Genomic DNA, 21,450 nt, shown 5'->3' with positions numbered 1-21,450 from the left:
AGTTTTGTATCCACATGTCCTCCTACACCACGAGCTTTAATTTTCCACCATAAATGTTCATGTGGCACCATACTAAATGCCTTCTGGAAATCTAATTGATTTTTCCTTCAGCACTTTGCCCAAACATCTTTAATAAGAACGGACCAATTTCTTTATGATTGATACTAAGCTATCTATAATTTCCTGCTTGATGTTTCCTACTCTTTTGATAATAAAAATCACATTCATCATATTTTTGATTTTTTTTTTTTAATTTTTAAATTTTTAATTCAATTTCAATTTTATTTTTAATATGTTGTATTATTTATTTATTATTTATTTTTATTTTTTTTTGTGATTTTTTTATGATACTGCCTGTAAGGGAAATTCATTTCGTTGTCTCAAATTGAGACAATGACAATAAATTTGAATACAATACAATACAATACAATTCAATTACATTCAATATATTGTAATCTATTGGAAGTTATCCCAAACCTAAGGAATTTCAAAAAATTAAAGCCAATGTATCAACTACTACATTAACCACTTCCTTTAACATTTGAGCAGAAAAAACATGGCTTAATAAATATAAATATAGAAAATAGGTCCAGGAGGAGGCCATTTGGCCCTTCGAGCCAGCATCGCCATTCATTGTGATCATGGATGATCGTCCCCAATCAATAACCCGTGCCTGCATTCTCCCCATATCCCTTGATTCCACGAGCCCCTAGAGCTCTATCTAACTCTCTCTTAAATCCATCCAGTGATTTGGCCTCAACTGCCCTCTGCGGCAGGGAATTCCACAAATTCACAACTCTCTGGGTGAAAAGGTTTTTCCTAACCTCAGTCTTAAATGGCCTCCCCTTTGTTCTAAGACTGTGGCCCCTGGTTCTGGACTTGCCCAACATTGGGAACATTTTTCCTGCATCCAGCTTGACCACTTCCTGTTGTTCTGTATATTGATTTTAGAAAAGTCGCTGCCACTTACGGCTGTGATTTTTGGCCATCTTACTCAGAGTCCCCCTCCACTGCGCAGGACAAGAGGATTTTTCCCATCGATGAAAAATAAAAGAGTTATTAGTGTTTAAAAAATGTTGAGATTCTCTCTCCTGAAGGCCACGCCCCTTCCGGAGGGACTATAAAACCCGGAGGTGTTGAGTGCCTCAGTCAGTCTCCACAAGATGGGGGAGCAAGAGGGTCACATCTCTGTCTCTGAGCTGCGAATAACACTGAACACATGTCTACTAAACTGTGACTGGTTTTACTGACCTGCCAGTGCCCTTAATGTGGTTTGAAAATATAGTTTGGAAATGCTAAAGCTGTGTTGCCTTTGGTTTGGAAATGCTAAAGCTGTGTTGCCTTTGGTTTGGAAATGCTAAAGTTGTGTTGCCTTTGGTTTGGAAATGCTAAAGTTGTGTTGTCTTTGGTTTGGAAATGCTAAAGCTGTGTTGCCTAATTAAAGTTGCCTTGCCTAATTAAAGTTGCCTTGCCTAATTAAAGTTGCCTTGCGCAATTAAAGTTGCCTTCTATATAATTAAAAGTCTAATCTTAACCACATCCTGTTTGTGCTTTATATTGATTTTAGAAAAAACGCTACCACGTACGGCTGTGATTTTTTGGCCATCTTACTCAGAGTCCCCCTCCGCTCATCGGGTACTGAGGATTTTTCCCATCGATTAAAAATAATAGTTATTAGTGTTTAAAAAATGTTGAGATTCTCTCTCCTGTCAATCACGCCATGAAGGCCACGCCCCTTCTGGTGGGAGGGGGGGGGGGGAAGGGACGATAAAACCCAGAAGTGTGGGCGTGGCAGTCTCTGCAAGATGGAGGAGGGAGAGGTCACGATTCACTGTCTTTAGTGGCCTTGCATCCTGCTTATATCCTGCTTAATAGCCGTGAGTCACCTGCCAGCCCACCAGTTGTGCGTGAGTGAGCTGCCAGCACAACAGGCTAGAGAGACTGAGCCACTAGCCCAAGAATCCATTCGGCCCACAATATCCATACTAGCCCTTTGGAAACCAGTCCCTTCAGCCCACAACACCCATACTAGCGCCCCGGACCCCCCCCCCCCCCCCCCCCCCCCCCTTGGGTACTTATTTCTAGTCATTCAGCTAAGTATAGTCATTTTATATGGTTCTATAAGATATCCCCCTCATCCTTCTAAGCTCCAGTGAATACAAGCCAAGTCTTTTCAATCTTTCCTCATATGACAGTCAGATGTCTTTATGGGGAAGGAGATACATTATGTGTTGTTAGTAAATTGAAAAGGAAATTTACTGCTAATTCACAAGTATCTGATGATCGTAATCCTTTAGCAGGACAACCCACAAGTCAAAACAATCCTTCATGCCCGATCTGCGGATATAGAGCAGTTGGGCTACTGAAACTCAGTGTCAAAATTAACCAAGTGTAAAAGCACAGCATTAAAAAATCACCCCATCTGCAGATTCCATAGGTTGATGACTTCAGCTGGTCTTCAAATATCACTTTGAGCTGATTGTTATCAATGACTGCATTTTTTTCCAATTACTTTTTATACAAACAGGTGTTAATTGGCAATAGCATCGTTCAACCAGTATATAGGGAATTGTTCTGCTATGGTGTAATTCTATCAGTGAGCAGACCTTGTAGAAAGTTGATTTCATGCTAAGACAAGAGCAAACAATAACACAATTGTGAGTGATATAGAAAGATAGAGGGTGGTTAGAAAAGATAAATAAGAGATATTAGCATGAAATAGAGCTGTTAAGCAGGAGGAAAAGTACAATTGAACATTTAAATAAAGTATATGAACCATTAATATGAACTGAACACGAACCAAATTGTGATCAAAGGTTGTTGTCCATGTGATGCACTATTGTTGGGTTTTTTTGGAATGAGAACTATGAGTGGCGGTGCGACTCACTGTTGCAGCGGCCCCCTACAGCCTGTCTGGAGACCGCCTTTCGGAGCTCCCGCAACGCGACTCTCCAGACCATGTCGTGGGGTTGGAACGACCCGGAGCGGGGCCGTACATCGCCCGGCGCGGCGTTAATGGCCGCAGGACATTCCAACACCGACCGGGGGCTCCAACTTCGTGCCTTTTAGACCTGGAGCGGGGGCCGTACATCGCCCGGCGCGGCCTAAAATGGTCGTGGGACTCACCATCGCCCGGCTGGGGCTTCAACATCGGGAGAAAAATTGGTGCAGGGGAGAGAAAAGACTTTGCCTTCCATCACAGTGAGGAGGAGATTCACTGTGATGGATGTTTGTGTGAATTGAATTGTTTGTGTGTCTTGTAGGAATTGTCTTTGTTTGTCTGGCTGTGGAAACTGAGTTTCGTTTGAGCCTCACTGAGGTTTAAATGACATGTAATAAATATTGTATTATTGTATTGTATATTGTATGAATGTGGATCAGGAACTTACAGGGGCAGTGTCATTAAAGTGAATATAACTCACTAATGCAGGTACCCAGAAAGTAGGCTCCACTGAGATTTTGCACAGGTGCTTGGTATATTTTGGGAGACCAAGCAATCGCAAAACGCAGCCAGATTAGATCTTGACAAGATTCAGGGAGAGTACAGGAATGCGGAATGATTGCAATGCCACACTTAGCTCAACGGAGAACTCAGCCTCACTACACAGTCATACAATTACTGGCATACAGTAAATCAGACAACGGATAAACCGACTCAGCTATACATACATCTAAGCTGGAATACCAACTCTTCTAACGAAGAGACTGATAAATCCTGGTTCAGGTGTACCCACTGTCTCAGTCCTTGAAGATCTGCCCCAGAAAATCTGCATTTGGATTTCTCATAACAATCTAGGAAAATAAGGTAACTTACTAATGTCTAACAATCATCCCATCACCAAACAGCTCCCTTTTTCTCAAACTGTTCGTAAATGCAATGTAATCATGAGAGTCGGAAATAAAGATCAAGATTATCATCAAAATGCTTCCAAATAGAAAAATCAGCAGGCTACAGCATCCCATTTTCAATGTAATGTAACTGGAGAAAGTAACAACATGTCTTTTTTAATTTAATGTTAATAAATGTCCTATCAAAAAAGTTCCACCAAGTGTAAAATGATAAACGTATCCACAGCACCATAGCATTGCTTGTACCAGTGCTGGTGAACAAAAATTCAGTGTTGTTGTGATGCAGTACAAAGTAATGTGTTAAAGACAATACCACAGGCATTCATTCTTCTTTGGATAGATAACAGAACACAAGCCATGGTTCGTGCACTGATTGCTATTGAGTGGTTCCAATTGAAATTCACACTTGAAGTCAGAACAGAACACAAATGGATCCAACTATAATGGCCCCTCATATTCAAAGGTAGATAATAATTGTGCCATTTTGGAGGTGAGCGAGTACTCATTGAGCCATAACATAGAACAGAGTGCAAATTAAATTGCTGGATACAGCACATTGCTAATTTTGTTCATGGTCATATGTTTCAGGGAGCAATCCTCTCTACTGTCATCCACAGAAAACAAATAAGGCAAATGGAACTACCCATTAAAATGCCAAAATCATTCATATTAATAGAGGACAAAAATGACCCTGCACAGACTTCAATGTTGGGGCATAAAATCACCCAGATTTTATCAAATACAACTCTTCAAAAAATATATTATTTTATGCCCCAACATTCCCAGCCACAACCACAAACTTATACAGCTTTCATAAAATGTTAGGCAAATTTCATAACTACTCTCCTTGAAAGAACCTTATCAAATTCCTCTGAATATCCTCACTGCAGGTGACCACAGTGTTACGGGGGAGAAGGCTGTCATAAGATCATAGAAACATAGAAACATTAGGTGCAGGAGTAGGCCATTCGGCCCTTCGAACCTGCACCGCCATTCAATATGATCATGGCTGATCATCCAACTCAGTATCCCATCCCTGCCTTCTCTCCACACCCCCTGATCCCTATAGTCACAAGGGCCATATCTAACTCCCTCTTAAATATAGCCAATGAACTGGCCTCAACTACCTTCTGTGGCAGAGAATTCCAGAGATTCACCACTCTCTGTATGAAAAATGTTTTTCTCATCTCGGTCCTAAAATACTTCCCCCTTATCCTTAAACTGTGACCCCTTGTTCTGGACTTCCCCAACATCGGGAACAATCTTCCTGCATCTAGCCTGTCCAACCCCTTAAGAATTTTGTAAGTTTCTATAAGATCTCCCCTCAATCTTCTAAATTCTAGCGAGTACAAGCCAAGTCTATCCAGTCTTTCTTCATATGAAAGTCCTGACATCCCAGGAATCAGTCTGGTAAACCTTCTCTGTACTCCCTCTATGGCAAGAATGTCATATAGGAATAGGAGTAGAATTAGGCCATATGGCCCATCAAATCTACTGCCATTCAACCATGGCTGATCTATCTCTCTCTCCAAATCCCATTTCCTGCCTTCTCCTCATAACCTCCGACACCTGTACTAATCAAGAATCTATCTATCTCTGCCTTAAAAATATCCAGACGGCCTCCACAGCCTTCTGTGGCACAGAATTCCACAGATTCACCACCCTCTGACTAAATACATTTCTCCTTATCTCCTTACTAAAGGAACATCCTTTAATTCTGAAGCTATGACCTCTAGTTTTAGACTCTCCCACTAATGGAAACATCCTCTCTACATCCACTCTATCCAAGCCTTTCACTATTCTGTATGTTTCAATTAGGTCACCCCTCATTCTTCTAAACTCCAGCGAGTACAGGCCCATGTCGCCAAACGCTCATCATAGGCTAACCTACTCATTCCTGGAATCATTATTGTGAACCTCCTCTGGGCCCTCTCCAGAGCCAGCACAACCTTCCTCAGATATGGTACCCAAAATTGCTCAGTATATTTACTAAGTCCATTCATTTTTCATTATTCACTCTGCAATTTTCTCAAGAAAATTCAATTAAACTGGTCATTAAACTTGCTCTTTGTAAATTTACGCTAACCATCCAAGATTAACCCAATCTGTGTATTGAATAGTGCATATCTCGTCTACATTGGAGAAATCAAACACAGATTGGGTGACGCTATGGAGAACATCTCTTCTGTGTTACAAGGGTGCCCACGGGGTTCCTATCACCTGTTACTTGAACTGTCTATTCCACTCCCACTCTGATCTCTCTGCTTTTGGTCTCTGACATTGATCAAACAATGTCCAACCTAAGCACAAGAAACAGCTCCTCATTTTCCCTCTAAGTGCATTGCAGCATTCGCGATCATAGTTGAACTTTGCATTTTCAGCAACTAATCTCTCTTTTTTTTTGTCAGAACCATCCTGTTCTGATGCAAGTTTATCCACTTTATCAGTAAGTTAGTTCTTCTCTTGCATGGTGAGGGGTATTTCCAGCGTTCCATTTTATTTCAGACTTCCAGCTGTGTTCTCTATCACACGCAATATGTTCATTTGCTCCTTCTCTCTCAGACTGCTGGTACCAAAATCAATTACTTTACCTGGACAATGGTCTCCACCTTATCACAGGCATTCCCTTTCTAAATCTAATCTGCACAATTTAAATCCCACTTGTTTTCTCTCCATTCCTGTTGTGATGAAGGGTCTCTGACCAAAAACATTGATTATGTTTCTCTCTCCACAGATACTGTTCCTCCTGCTGTGTTCCCAGCACTTTTGTGTTCCATATAACTGCCTACCTTCGTAACCATACCTCAGATCTTCCTAAGTGTTCAAAAGTTATGTGGATTAATAGGGTTGAAATTCTACAGCTGTTTTACATTGTCTCCCATTGTGGTTCTGATAGGAACTGTTCGATCTCCTGTGGATTTTCTCATTTTTATTCACAGTCGCGGCTTTCCAGAGCTGTATGATGCAAAATGTAACCTATTTAAATTTCAATCTATATTATAGAATAATCTCTTTGAATGGCAGAATAGTATTTACAAGTTTATGAAGATTTAATAAACATTTTTATTGCAACTCGGAGGAATCAGGAAGGATTTTTCAAAATATATTTAGTTGAAAATTAAAATAAAATATGAAGATTAAATTAAGCATTGATGAAGTGCTTAGAAAGTTGACATTTGCAAGTCATTTTAAAACATAAAAGCAATTTTGTGCTTTCGAAGTGTTGATTCTCATTTCATGTTAAAGCTGCGATCGCTCACCAGGAAATTGGACCAAGCACTTCCTATCCCAATTCATGCTGACACCATTGTCATTTCCCTCTCATATTTCTTGCATGACATCTCTAATCTGTGTGGTGCCTATTGGATCAAGAGATCAGCATTTACAAACTTTATTATTAACTCGCAATTCACTGAGGAGCACATCGCACTGCAAGTAGAGAACTATGTATGATGTTAATTCCCCGCAGGGTATCGTTTTTGCACATTGAACAAAAAAACTCCCCCTATTTTATTTATACAGAACTCAATGCCAGCATTTCTCAATACACGTCAGGCTTTGTGAGCTAATAATTGCAGCTCAGTGTCATTCGATATGTCAGCCCAATGCTGTTACTGATCGCTGAGAGTTATGAATCACCCATGGTCACTGTGGAAGATCATGCATGGGGAAGAAGGGGGAGTGAACTCCATGGGAAGCTGAGGCAGCATTGCATTCCACCATTTGTAACCCCCAGCCATGCCGGCCTTGGCTCTTCTCCATGACAGTCTAAGGCCTCCCCATGGGTCAAATAATTTACTGCGTCTGCCTAACAAATAGCAGTGAGGGTGAAATATGCAGGTCAGTTTTAACACTTCTTAAAGAGACATAAGCAAGATCATTCTTTCTTTAATCAAGAATATCCCAATTTCATGATTTTTATTGGTGAACTGCAGATTTCCCATTCCCTCAAAAAGGAAATCTAACTTCCAGGCACAAAACTTCTAAAGCTTTTTTGGAAAAGGACGCAAAATTTGAATTGACAAAAACTTTCATCTGCCATGAATTCCAATGTTGACAGAATTGAATTATGATATATGCCGAAAAATTCCTCCCAAACTGGCATCATTAAATGGACTACATGGTTTCACTAACACCTTTCATTGTGTCACCAGATTTTATTCCAATGGAATCCAATGGACTGAATTTGAGAGGCAGAGTCCAATATGGTGAAAGTACGCATGCAGGTACAGCAGGCAATGAAGGAAGCAAATGGCATGGTGACCTTCATAGTGAGGGGATTTGAGTATAGGAGCAAGGAGTTCCTATACTCAATTGTACATGGCCTTGGTGAGATCGCACCTGGAGTATTGTGTGTAATTTTGGCCTCCTAATTTGAGAAAGGCCATTTTTGCTATTGAGGGAGTGCAGCGTAGGTTTACCAGGATAATTTCCGGTATGACAGGACTGACATATGCTGAAAGAATGGATCGACTGGGCTTATATTCACTGGAATTTAGAAGGATGAGAGGGCATCTTATAGAAACATATATAATTCTTAAGGGATCGGCCAGGCAAGTTGCAGGAAAAATGTTCTCAATGTTGGGGGAGTCCGGAACCAGGGGTTACAATAAGTGGTTGGCCATTTAGTACTGAGATGAGGAAAAATATTTTCAGCCAGAGTTGTGAATCTGTGGAATTCTCTGCCACAGAAGGCAGTGGAGGCCAATTCACTGGATATATTCAAGAGAGAGTTAGTTATAGCTATTAGGGCTAACAGAATCAAGGGATATGGGGAAATAGCAGGAACGGGTTACTGATTCTGGATGACAGCCATGATCATATTGAATGGCGGTGCTGGCTCGAAGGGCCGAATGTCCTTTCCAGCACCTATTTTCTATGGGGTTTTTTCTGTTTCCATGGTGATGGAATAATATAGCATATTTGGTGCTACCAGTTCAGGATGTGTTTCTTGACAGGGCAACATAACACAAAGCTTATTTGGAATATGCAACACAGAACCAGGCCATTCAGCCCAACTGCTCCATACCACAGTTTGTTTCACTCAAGCCACCTGTCTTTCCCTATCTACCTCTATCAGATCAACCCTCCTCCCCTTCTCCTTATAAGCTTAACTGAAATGCATCTTCATTATTCACTTAAATCACATTGCTCATTATTTATCTGGAAACCAGTCCCTTCAGCCCACAATACACATACTCGCGCTCCAGAAAGCCCCCCCCCCCCCCCCCCCCCCCCCCCCCCCACTGGCCACCAATATTGGAATTGGTGGAGAGGTGGAATATTGCGCTGGGGGACCAGCCCTCCCGTGTGAACATGGGACCCAACGGCTCCCACTTAGTCTAGTTGCTCATTATTTTTCTGGGGAGCTCTCGAGCTCTATCACTTTAATTCAGATAAAAGGTCTTCATATGAAAACATTAACTATTTCAAGAGTCAAGAGCCAAGAGCCAAGAGTGTTTTATTGTAATGTGTCCCAGATAGAACAATGAAATTCTTACTTGCTGCAGCACAACAGAATATGCAAACATAGTATATGACAAACGAGAGAGAAAAGGAAAGCTCAGCGTGTATATATACACATACTCACAACATACCCATATATATATATGTGTGTGTGTGTGTGTGTACACATACACACATAATCAAAAAACAAACAAAATAGTGCAACAATAATAATAATAATAATAATAGTCTATTGTAGTTCAGAGCCTATATGAGGCTGTGGTATTTAATAGACTGATGGCTGTAAGGCAGAAACTGTTCCTGAACCTGGACCTTACAGTTTTCAGGCCCCTGTGTTTTCAGGCCACCTTCCTCCCAGTGTGTGGCCAGGATGGTGTGGGTCTCAGATGATGTTGGCTGCCTTTTTGAGGCAGCGACTCCGATAAATCCCTTCGATGGTGTGGAGGTCAGAGCCGGTGATAGACTGGGCAGTGGTCACAACTTTCTCCGCTCCCGGACGTTCAAGTTGCCGAGCCAGACAATGATGCAACCAGTCAATGTGCTCTCTACTGTACACCTGTAGAAGTTCAAGAGAATCCTCTTTGACATACCGAATCTCCGTAATCTTCTTGGGAAGTAGAGGCGCTGATGTGCTTTCCTTATAATTACATCAGTGTGCTGGGTACAGGAAAGATCTTCGGAAATATGCACGCCCAGGAATGTTAAGTTTCTGACATTCCACCATCGTCCCATTGATATAAACAGGATTGTGGGTCCTCATCCTTCCTCTTCCAAAGTCCACAATCAGTTCCTTGGTTTTACTGATATTGAGAGCCAGGTTGTTGTGCTGGCACCATTTTCTCAATCGGTCGATCTCACTTCTATATTCTGACTCATCATCACCTGAAATTCGTCCCACAACGGTGGTATTTTCGGTGAACTTGATGATGGAGTTCGCGCTTTGTCCGGCTACACAGTCATGAGTATAGAGTGAGTAGAGCAGGGGACTGAGCACGCAGCCTTGAGGTGCTCCCATATTGATTGTTAATGAGGGTGAAGTATTTCTGCCAATTCGAACAGACTGAGGTCTATGGATGAGGAAGTCGAGGATCCAATTACAGAGGGATGCGCAGAGTACCAGTTCCATGAGCTTGGTAGCCAGCTTTTTTTTTGTATCAAAAAATAATTTATTTAATTTCAACACGATACAAAAACCAAAAAAACCCCAATCCGTGGTGACATAGCCACCCCCATGTTACAAAACCATCAAACAACTAGGTTACAAATATTCTAATAATACTATACTACGCAGTCAGTTTATAAGACCCAAAACAAGCAGAAAACTTAAAAACAAGTCTCTGCAACGTCACAGCGATACAGAAAGATGTTTAAATGTATCGCTGTGCCTCCTCTGAAATCCTTAAAAGATGTTTAAATCACTTAGAAACATAGAAATTAGGTGCAGGAGGAGGCCATTCGACCCTTCGAGCCTGCACCGCCATTCAATATGATCATGGCTGATCATCCAACTCAGTATCCTGTACCTGCCTTCTCTCCATACCCCCTGATCCCCTTAGCCACAAGGGCCACATCTAACTCCCTATTAAATATAGCCAATGAACTGGCCTCAACTACCCTCTGTGGCAGAGAGTTCCAGAGATTCACCACTCTCTGTGTGAAAAAAGTTCTTCTCATCTCGGTTTTAAAGGATTTCCCCCTTATCCTTAAACTGTGACCCCTTGTCCTGGACTTCCCTAACATCGGGAACAATCTTCCTGCTCCTTATTTCTGTATCTGGATGGGAGCTCCTGTAATTATGCTCTCTACAGCTTACCCCCTTAGTCTAGTTCAGTAAAACACTGAGTCAAGCACTGGATCAACTAATTCTTTATTCTCACTAACACAAACAAACTTCCGAACCAACACAGCGGGTCCGATCTTTGTCTCTACCAGTCCAAGCCCTTCAGCCTCGTGCGAGCAGACACCTCAGCAAGTCAGCACGGTCCCAAGTGCTACCCCAGAAGATCGACTCCGATCCAGGTGGTGTCCCCTCTTTTATAGGGTAGCAGACCCATGGCGTGAAACTATATGGGGGGTTGGGGGGAGCGCAGCCCCTACAAGCTAATCACAAATAAAGATCATATAATACATTTATTGACAGTTCCCTAACCCAATCACAAAGTACCCCATTACATTGTATCCACAGAAAGTTCTAGTTGGAAGACAATTCACTAAAGTAAAGAAACAGTTCCCCAGGCAGTATAGGGTGATTCCAAAATATCGGGAATTATCGCGTTTGCTCGCTGCATTTCATCAATAAAGATAAAAAAGTCAATACAGGTGCACAACCTTTTATCCGACGATCCAAATAACGAAAACCTCCGAATAGCGAAAAACATTTCGGTCCTTGAAGAAAGGTCCTTGAAAACGTTCACCGAGGGCGGCCCGCAGAGGTGACAGCGGAACCTCCGGTCGGTCCCGGTCCTCGAAGAAAGGGGAACTAAATCCCCATTCATAAAATAAAAGGTGAGGGTATATTGCGCGGGAGGGTTAATAATTGACAATATGCTGCTGCCTGTCCGAGATCCCAGAGACCCACAGCCAGCAGCAGCCCAGCCCCGTTCCAACTACAGAGGAAAACTGCAAACTGGCCGGAGACGTCAGGACCACCAGAAGCCGCTCCCCGAGCTGCGCCCCCTCATCGGGATACCGACCCCCAGGCCCACTGCAAGCACGGAGATCCCAGATCAGCAACTCCAGCCCAGCCGGGAGGGTATATCGCCTACCTGGAAGAAACCGGACATTTTTTCCAGGATGTCGTCTGCACACCAAAGCTCACCAGTTTATGTTTAAAGTTTTACTTAACGTTTATCTCGTCTTTATTATTTATTCGGGGGATTCAAGAATCCCCGAGCTAGGCCGCCTATGTATCGTGAGTCTACCGTGGGAACTCTTTAACTCAGGGAGGCAGCAGCAGATTGTCGCTCCCTTCAGTTTCCCAGCGACAGTCACCTGCCACGGGAGAGAGATCATGCACTGTTGTAGGTCTCCTTTGCACGTCGGTGTTTCTGTCTTTCTCCACTCATTGTTGGCCCCATCTGTCGCCACCCCCATCTACACCCCTCTGCTTCCCGGCCATGTGTGTGACCCCTTCCCTCCCCTCTCCAGCTCCCCACTCATTGCACCGGCGCGGGGGCTTTGTACTGTCTTCACGTCGGCGATGGCAGCAGATCGGTGCGAGTCACCGGAGACGTCAGGGCCAATTGGACGTCGAGCACCAGGCCCACCGCAAGCACGGAGAACCCAGAGACCCACAGCCAACAGCAGCCCAGCCCCGCTCCAACTACTTAGGAACCTGGGTTGCGGATGACGGGCGCAGCTCGGGGCGTCGTAGGGGCCCATCGGGGAGCGGGTTCCTGTTGGTCCTGACGTCTCCGGCCACCTGCTATCCTCCAGGAACTGTACCGCCCTTGCAGGAGAGTTGGGTTGTTTGCAGTTGCAGAGGGAGGGGGCAAGGGCGGTACAGTTCCCAGTCTCAGCTCCTGTCCATGGGGGTGGCCGGAGACGTCAGGACCAACGAGACAGCGACCCCCCCAGGCCCACTGCAAGCACGGAGATCCCAGAGACCCACAGCCAGCAGCAACTCCAGCCCAGCCCCGCTCCAACTCCAGAGGAACACGTAGGGGCAGAAGCGGATGGTGTGCAAGGTAAGTCTTGGGGTGGCGGATGAGGAGGCGCAGCTCGGGCTGTGGGCAAACAGCCACTTGTCGCCGTAGCGGCCCATCGGGGAGCGGATTCCTCTGGAGTTGGAGGGGGAGGGGGGTATTGTGCTGTTTAATCGCCCCCTGCTATCCCAGGGACAGGGAGACACAGCGGCTTTTTAGACTGGTGGGCAATCACTTCCAAAGTTCTGCCCACACAGTCAGTACACCTCTCCTACACTGCGTTTCATACAAGCATTTATTCTGCAAGAAAAAACTACATTGAAGACTCAAACTCGCGACCGAGTAACTGCCGGGATCAAGACGCAAACTCGCGACCTTAGATCGCCTAAGGGCATGTAGCCCCGCTAGGGTGACATGAGTGCGGGAGATGATTCAATGCTGCGGGCACATTTACAAATTGAGGAATTCATTCAACACACTGCATTTCATACAAACATTTATTCTGCAAAAAAAAACCTACATTGAAGACTCAAACTCGCGACGGAGTGACTGCCGGGATCAAGGCGCAAACTCGCGACCTTGCGGATATGAGCCGAGCACTCTACCACTGAGCCAGCCATTAAAATCTACGCTAAAAAATTTCCATTCCGAAGACCGACAAATTCTGAATTACGAAAAGTGTCTGGTCCCAAGGCTGTCGGATAAAAGGTTGTGCACCTGTAATGCCTTACTTTTGATGAAATGCAGCGAGCAAACGCGATAATTCCCGATATTTTGGATTTTAAATCTCCATGGCAAATGTCCGATAAGCATTTCCGCTGGATTTGCACCTTCAGCTCCCTCTTGAACTTACCTTAGTTTCTATCTTTTTTTTGGACTGTAAATTTAGGTAGCTGTGCCTCACGGTCACCCCGACTGGCACAGTAAATTGCAGCTCAAAAACTGGCAGTTTTCGATGTTTTTAATGGGTGTGAAAGTGCGTGTTTCCCCATTCACTAACATGTACCGGATGTATAGCATGTACTCCACTTCAGATTTTCGGTCATGTGGGTGGGGATCTACGCTCCAGTGACCTTTCGTGAAATCACCCTATAAACAATTTGGACAAGGCTCCACACTTTAACCAATCACAAGATAACAGCACAAACACTCTGCAACATAACTAACAACACGTTACAACACCCCCATCCTATGAGCAATCCTAATCATGCATTTGCAATCCTTCTCAGCTCTTCTGCAAAACCTTCATACATATTAACACTAAGATGGACATCTGGACCTCACCTTATCCTCAACTTCGTCCCAGAGTCCAGACATCATGGAGCCATGACTCATAGCCCTGCAACTTTTCACAGAAAGAGGACAAGCAGGCTTTGCAAATGCAGAGATTCTCTATTTTGTGACATCTTTTACTTGGCCAATATTATCACTCCAAATCACCACACCTCCTCAAGTAACTAGCTTGGAGGGGATGTTGGTATTGGACGCCAAGCTGTAGTCAATAAACAACAGCCTGATGCTACCAGCTGTGTATGTCTAACATTTTCCGTTTCTATTTCAGATTTCCAACATTTGGACATTTTTTTTTGTTATTTTCTACCATAATGTAATGGAAAGTGAAAATCCCTTTTATGGGATTTGTAGAGTGGTTCTTGTGCTTTAATAGTTATCGCTACTCCCATTGTATACTTACAGCAGTACAGGGAAAGGGGAAGGGGAAAACACAATATGATCCCTATACAAGAGCAATTTCAACACACACAAGATACATTATTGTTTATGTACTTCCTATAATATGAATAAAACTTGCAGTCAGGCGCATTACAGTTGTGCAGAGAGCAGAAGCTGGTCACCCAAGACCAATATCTGACAGTACTCTCCGAGGCAGATAATACTCGACAGCGAGGTTGTACTATTTGCATGCAGCAGAGAACAAACTCAGTCATTGAACTGAAGCAAGTTATTGTAGAAAACATTCTTGCATGAATCATAAGTAGAGTCAATGTTAATGAAAACCAACTTGTTGTGGTGAAAGGTAACCGCCATGGAAAGAAACACACAGCAAGCTGTTTCATTAACGGAGCTCAGACTGAACTGCTCAACTGGAAACCACTGCAGTTTAAACTACTGATGCAGCAAAGCCAACTGTTCAGAAATTTCCAACATTATTTTTCCTGGAATAGCAAATAAAGACTCAGGAATACCTTGGTTCCCTTTGGATGCCTTTCAATGTGAACACTGGCAAACAAACTAAATTTAATAGAGGAACAATTAAAAACTACTAACAACAGATACCCACAATCCATTTTATATCAACGAGACGATGGTGGAAAGGGTCAAGAACTTCAAATTCCTGGGCGTGCATATTTCCAAATATCTTTCCTGGTCCCAGAACACGGATGCAATTATAAAGAAAGCACATCAGCGCCTCTACTTCCTGAGAAGATTACGGAGAGTCCATATGTCAACGAGGACTCTCTTGAACTTCTACAGGTGTACAGTAGAGAGCATGCTGACCGGTTGCATCGTGGCTTGGCTCGGCAACTTGAGCGTTCAGGAGTGAAAAGAATGCAGAAAGTTGTGACCACTGCCCAGTCCATCATCGGCTCTGACCTCCCCAACATTGAAGGGATCTATCGCAGTCGCTGCCTCAAAAAGGCTGCCAACATCATCAAGGACCCACACCATCCTGGCCACACACTCATCTCTCCACTGCCACCAGGTAGAAGTTACAGGAGCCTGAAATCTGGTACATCCAGGTTCAGGAATAGCTGCTTCCCCACAGCCATCAGGCTATTAAACACAAAATCAAACAAACTCTGAACTATAACAGCCTATTGCACTTTATTTATGTGTATATATAAGGTCTATGGTATATAGACACACTGAACTGTTCTGTATTTATGCTTACAATATTCTGTTGTGCTGCAGCAAGCAAGAATTTCATTGTCTCATCTGGGACACATGACAATAAAACTTTTGTGACTTTTGTCCCTTGACTCTTAACAGAACTAAAATCCGAATCAGTTATCCTATTGAATTTTAATCTGGCAGGTTCCAAGCAGTGAATAGAGCAGAATTCACAAGGGGTGTAACATCATATCTGGAAGCAATCTTTTAGATATTAATGTCTCCAGATGCCTGTGTCTGGGGCTTCTTACAACAAAGCAGGGTACAAATTAAATGGTAGGACACTGGGGAGTTGAGGAGAGCAGAAAAATTTGGATGGGGGTGGGGGGGGTACATCACGCTATGAAATTGACCATGTAAGGAATTCACCTGTAAGTGAAGAATGAGATTTGGCTTACCTTCATCAATCAGTGTATTGAGTACAGGAGATGGGACATTATGTTTCAGCTAAACATGATGTAAGGCCACATTTGACGCACACTGTACAGTTCTGGACACTATTATAAGAAGGGGGTCATTTAACTGGAAAGGGTGAGGAAAGGATTTACTAGAATGTTACTGGGTCTAGAGGATTTGAGTCAGAAAGAGAGGCTGATAGGCTTGGTTTAATTCCCTGGAGTGTATGAGGCTAGGGTGACCTTATAAATGTTTATAAAATCATGAGGGGCATTGAATAGCCACACAATTGTTTCCCAAGAGTAGGGAAATTGACCCTGACTGTTGAGGCCTAGGTTTAAAGAGAGAGGGGAAAGATTTAAAAGGGACCTGTGGGGAAATCTTTTCAAAGTGGGAGGCGGGTACATGGAACGGGCTGCCAGAAGGCGTGGCGGCGATATCTGAAAGACACTCGGACAGGCCAATGGATAGAACAGGTTTGGAGGAATATTGGCCAGGCACAGGAAAGTGGACTAGCTCAGTTAGGCAAACTAATCGCAGGAGCATGTTGGGCTGAAGGGCTTGTTCTGTGCGATATAGCCTAATGATTCTGGGAGTCTTCTCAAGACTCAGAAGCCCAAACCTGATGAGTCAGACAGTCCAGAGTCTACCAGGGACCTATGAGGCAACACAGCGTGGAATCTCAGAAATACCGTGCCTCCATAATGTTTGGGACAAAGCCCATCATTTATTTATTTACCTCTGTACTCCACAATTTGAGATTTGTAATCAAAAAAAATCACATGTGATTAAAGTGCACAGTCAGATTTTATTAAAGGGTATTTTTATACATTTTGGTTTCACCATGTATAAATTACAGCAGTGTTTATACATGGTCCCCCCATTTCAGGGCACCAAAATAATTGGGACATGGCTTCACAGGTGTTTGTAATTGCTCAGGTGTGCTAAACACCTTCTTAATGCAGGTATAAGAGAGCTCTCAGCAACTAGTCTTTCCTCCAGTCTTTCCATCACCTTTGGAAACCTTTATTGCTGTTTATCAACATGAGGACCAAAGTTGTGCCAATGAAAGTCAAAGAAGCAATAATGAGATGAGAACCAAGAATAAAACTGTAAGAGACATCAGCCAAACCTTAAGCTTACCAAAATCAATTGTTTGGAACATCATTAAGAAGAAAGAGAGCACTGGTGAGCTTACTAATCGCAAAGGAACTGGCAGGCCAAGGAAGACCTCCACAGCTGATGACAGAAGAATTCTCAATAATAAAGAAAAATTCCCAAACACCTGACCGACAGATCAGAAACATTTTCAGGAGTCAGTGCTGGTATTGTCAATAACCATTGTCCACAGAAGTCTTCATGAACAGAAATACAGAGGCTACACTGCAAGATACAAACCACTGGTTGGCCGGAAAAATAGGATGACCAAGAAGTAATTAAAAGACCACAGTTCTGGAAAAAGGTCTTGTGGACAGATGAGATGAAGATTAACTTTTATCACAGTGATGGCAAGAGCAAAGTATGGAGGAGAGAAGGAACTGCCAAGCATACTACCTCATCTGTGAAACACGGTGGTGGGGGTTTTATGGCCTGGGCATGTATGGCTGCTGAAGGTACTGGCTCACTTATCTTCATTGACGATACAACTGCTGATGGTTGTAGCATAATGAGTTCTGAAGTGTATAGACACATCCCATCTGCTCAAGTTCAAAAAATGCCTCAAAACTCTTTCTACAGCAAGACAATTACCCCAAACATACTGCTAAAGCAACAAAGGAGTTTTCAAAGCTAAAAAATGGTCAATTCTTGAGTGGCCAAGTCTGATCTGAACCCAATTGAGCATGCCTTTTATATGCTGAAGAGAAAACTGAAGGGGACTAGACCCCAAAACAAACATAAGCTAAAGATGGCTTATCTCTACCACAGAAGGCAGTTGAGGCCAGTTCATTGGCTATATTTAAGAGGGGGTTAGATGTGGCCCTTGTGGCTAAAGGTATCAGGGGGTATGGAGAAAAGGCAGGTACGGGATACTGAGTTGGATGATTAGCCATGATCATATTGAATGGCGGTGCAGGCTCGAAGGGCCGAATGGCCTACTCCTGCACCGATTTTCTATGTTTCTATGTTTCTACGGCTGCAATACAGGCCTGGCTGAGCATCACCGGAGAAGACACCCAGCAACTGGTGATGTCCATGAATCGCAGACTTCAATCAGTCATTGCATGCAAAGAACATACAACAAAATACTAAACATGGCTACTTTCATGAACATGACGTTGCTGTGTCCCAAACATTATGGTGCCCTGAAATGGGGGGACTATGTATAAACACTACTGTAATTTCTACATGGTGGAACCAAAATGTATAAAAATCACCTTTATTAAAATCTGACAAAGTGCACTTTAACTACATGTGACTTTTTTTCGATTACAAATCTCAAATTGTGGAGTACAGAGACAAATAAATAAATGATTTTTGTCCAAAACATTACGGAGGGCACTGTATATGTTAGAAGTGGACTAGAACAAGTCCCACACTTGAAATCCCTCTAGAATCCAATTTCCAGCAATGTTACCTGTCAACACTTCTTCAGTTTCCAAATGTTATTTATATTCAGAAACATTTAAAATGTAATTTAAAAAAAAAAAATTGTTTTAAACTAAAATTTAAAAAATATATCAGCTACAAATACCTTTGGGTGTAAAAATATTAGAAACCTTTTACCTCAGCAATTCTCTACTCCACCATTGAACTTCATTGGGAGTCCAGCAGGAAAATCAGCAATGGGGCCTAGCTAGAAAATTCAGAATTTCAGCTTTCCTACAGGAATCCTAAAAAATAATCACTGTTCATACTGCGGATAGTTTGAAAAAACTCAACAGAAATGACCCAGATCCCTTTTATGAAGTACATTATCTTAGAATAGCTGACCATTCATTTGTGGTTTAATATTAGAGGTATAAGGTGAGATGGGGAAAGGTTAATGAGATGTGCGAGACAAGTTTTTTTTTTTTGCACAGAGAGTGGTAGGTGCCTGAACACTACATGCTGGCAAGAAGATTGAGGGAGAATCTTATAGAAACTTACAAAATTCTTGAGGGGTTGGACAGGCTAGATGCAGGAAGATTGTTCCCGATATTGGGGAAGTCCAGGACAAGGGCTCACAGTTTAAGGATAAAGGGGAAATCCTTTAGAACCGAGATGAGAAAAATTTTTTTCACACAGAGAGTGGTGAATCTGTGGAACTCTCTGCCACAGAAGGTAGTTGAGGCCAGTTCATTGGCTATATTTAAGAGGGAGTAAGATGTGGCCTACTCCTGCACCTATTTTCTATGTTTCTATATAGGTGCAGAATCAGATACATTCGCAAAGTTTATGAGGGATTTAGACAGATATATGAATACGTGGGGATCCCTTATTACTTTATGACCTCATTTATGGTTCTATGTTCTATGTTCAAGTTGTGCAACCTCCTCAGATGGAAGTATATCATCCGTTGCTGTGCCCAAATTCTGAAACTCCTTACCCATCACCATTTTAGGAGTACCTTCATCTGAAGTACTTCACCTTTTAATAAATAGGCTATCTACCAACTTACTCAAACAAAATCACAGATGGTCAATAAATGCTGGCTTCATCCAGTGACTTCCGGACATTCTCAAGACATTCTGTATGTATATCAGGAGCAAGAGGTTTATCGTAGAATTAATGGGTCCCTGTGAAGGGGTAATCTAGGTATGTAGGTGCGATCCTAAATTAATATTTCTCGTCCGTATTTAGCACAGATAAGGACATAGAAGATAATAAGTTCAGGGAAAAGTACATGGCATAATGTAGAAACAGGGAACTGCAGATGCAAGTTTACAAAAAAAAAAAGAAAAAGTGCTGGTGTCATTTTGGGTCAAACAGCTTCTCTGGAAAGCATGGATAGGTGACATTTCAGGTTGGGACCCTTCTTCAGATATATTGGTGGGGGAGCAGGTGGGGAGGGGAAGAAATTTGGAAAAGAGGGGCAGGACAAAGCCTGGCAAGAGATAGTGAATACAGGTGAGGAGGTTTTTTGATAGGCAGGTGGTTGGACAAAGGTCAGGGATGAATATCCTTGTACAATCGCTATTAGCTATTTGTATTTACCACAAGATTAGAGGACGTTTGTATTAAATTCTCAAACAACTCTATTGAAGTAGTGAGGCAGTATTTCCCTCCCACAAAGCCATGCCTTTTCAGAAGGGCTACCATTACCCTAGCATATATTCATAGGACTATTAGTAGATCACAAGAAGAATCTCTCCTCACATATAATTGCCTGCTTACGTTTGGTATAGGTATCCTTGTAAAGTATTGACAAATGTATATCATAACCTGTGTCATTGGTTACATTATTGAAAGTTAGCTTCAGTTGTGATTGACTGAGATACACAGATCGTGGGTTCAATTTCGGATCTATGGTGAGGAAGCAGATGCAAAGTGAGGGGGTGGAGAGGGAGGGAGGGGGGAACAGACTGGGGGGGTCGCGGGGGGCTGGGAGGGAGGGGGGCAAACGGACAGGAAGGGGCTGGGGGAGAGGAAGGCTGATGACGAGAGAGCTAGATAGAGCTCTTAAAGATAGCAGAGTGAGGATATGGGGAGAAGGCAGGAACGGGGGTACTGATTGTGGATGATCAGCCATGATCACATTGAATGGTGGTGCTGGCTCAAAGGGCCGAATGGCCTACTCCTGCACCTATTGTCTATTGTCTAGTATTGTGAGTATAGAAGCTGGGATGTAATGTTAAAATTGTACAAGGCATTGGTGAGACCAAATCTGGAGTATGGTGTACAATTTTGGTCGCCAAATTATAGGAAGGATGTCAACAAAATAGAGAGAGTACAGAGGAGATTTACTAGAATGTTGCCTGGGTTTCAACAACTAAGTTACAGAGATAGGTTGAATAAGTTAGGTCTTTATTCTCTGGAGCGCAGACGGTTAAGGGGGGACCTGATAGAGGTCTTTAAAATGATGAGAGGAATAGACAGAGTTGATGTGGACAAGCTTTTCCCTTTGAGAATAGGGAAGATTCAAACAAGAGGACATGACTTCAGAATTAAGGGACAGAAGTTTAGGGGTAATATGAGGGGGAACTTCTTTATGCAGAGAGTGGTGGCGGTGTGCAATGAGCTCCCAGTGGAAGTGGTGGAGGCAGGT

The 21,450-nt window shown here is 42.9% G+C and overlaps 1 protein-coding gene across 1 annotated transcript in view; it reads right to left on the bottom strand.

Annotated features, from left to right (window-relative positions):
- The window catches only part of LOC129696734 (coiled-coil domain-containing protein 102A-like), a 466,367-nt gene that overhangs the window by 434,825 nt on the left and 10,092 nt on the right, over nt 1–21,450 (bottom strand). The window lies entirely within an intron of this gene.

The sequence above is a fragment of the Leucoraja erinacea genome, chromosome 4 (assembly GCF_028641065.1).
Source record: "Leucoraja erinacea ecotype New England chromosome 4, Leri_hhj_1, whole genome shotgun sequence".
NCBI classification, from domain to species: domain Eukaryota; kingdom Metazoa; phylum Chordata; class Chondrichthyes; order Rajiformes; family Rajidae; genus Leucoraja; species Leucoraja erinaceus.
The sequence above is the reverse complement of the archived record's forward strand: the minus strand, read 5'-3'. Positions and strand labels throughout refer to the sequence as shown.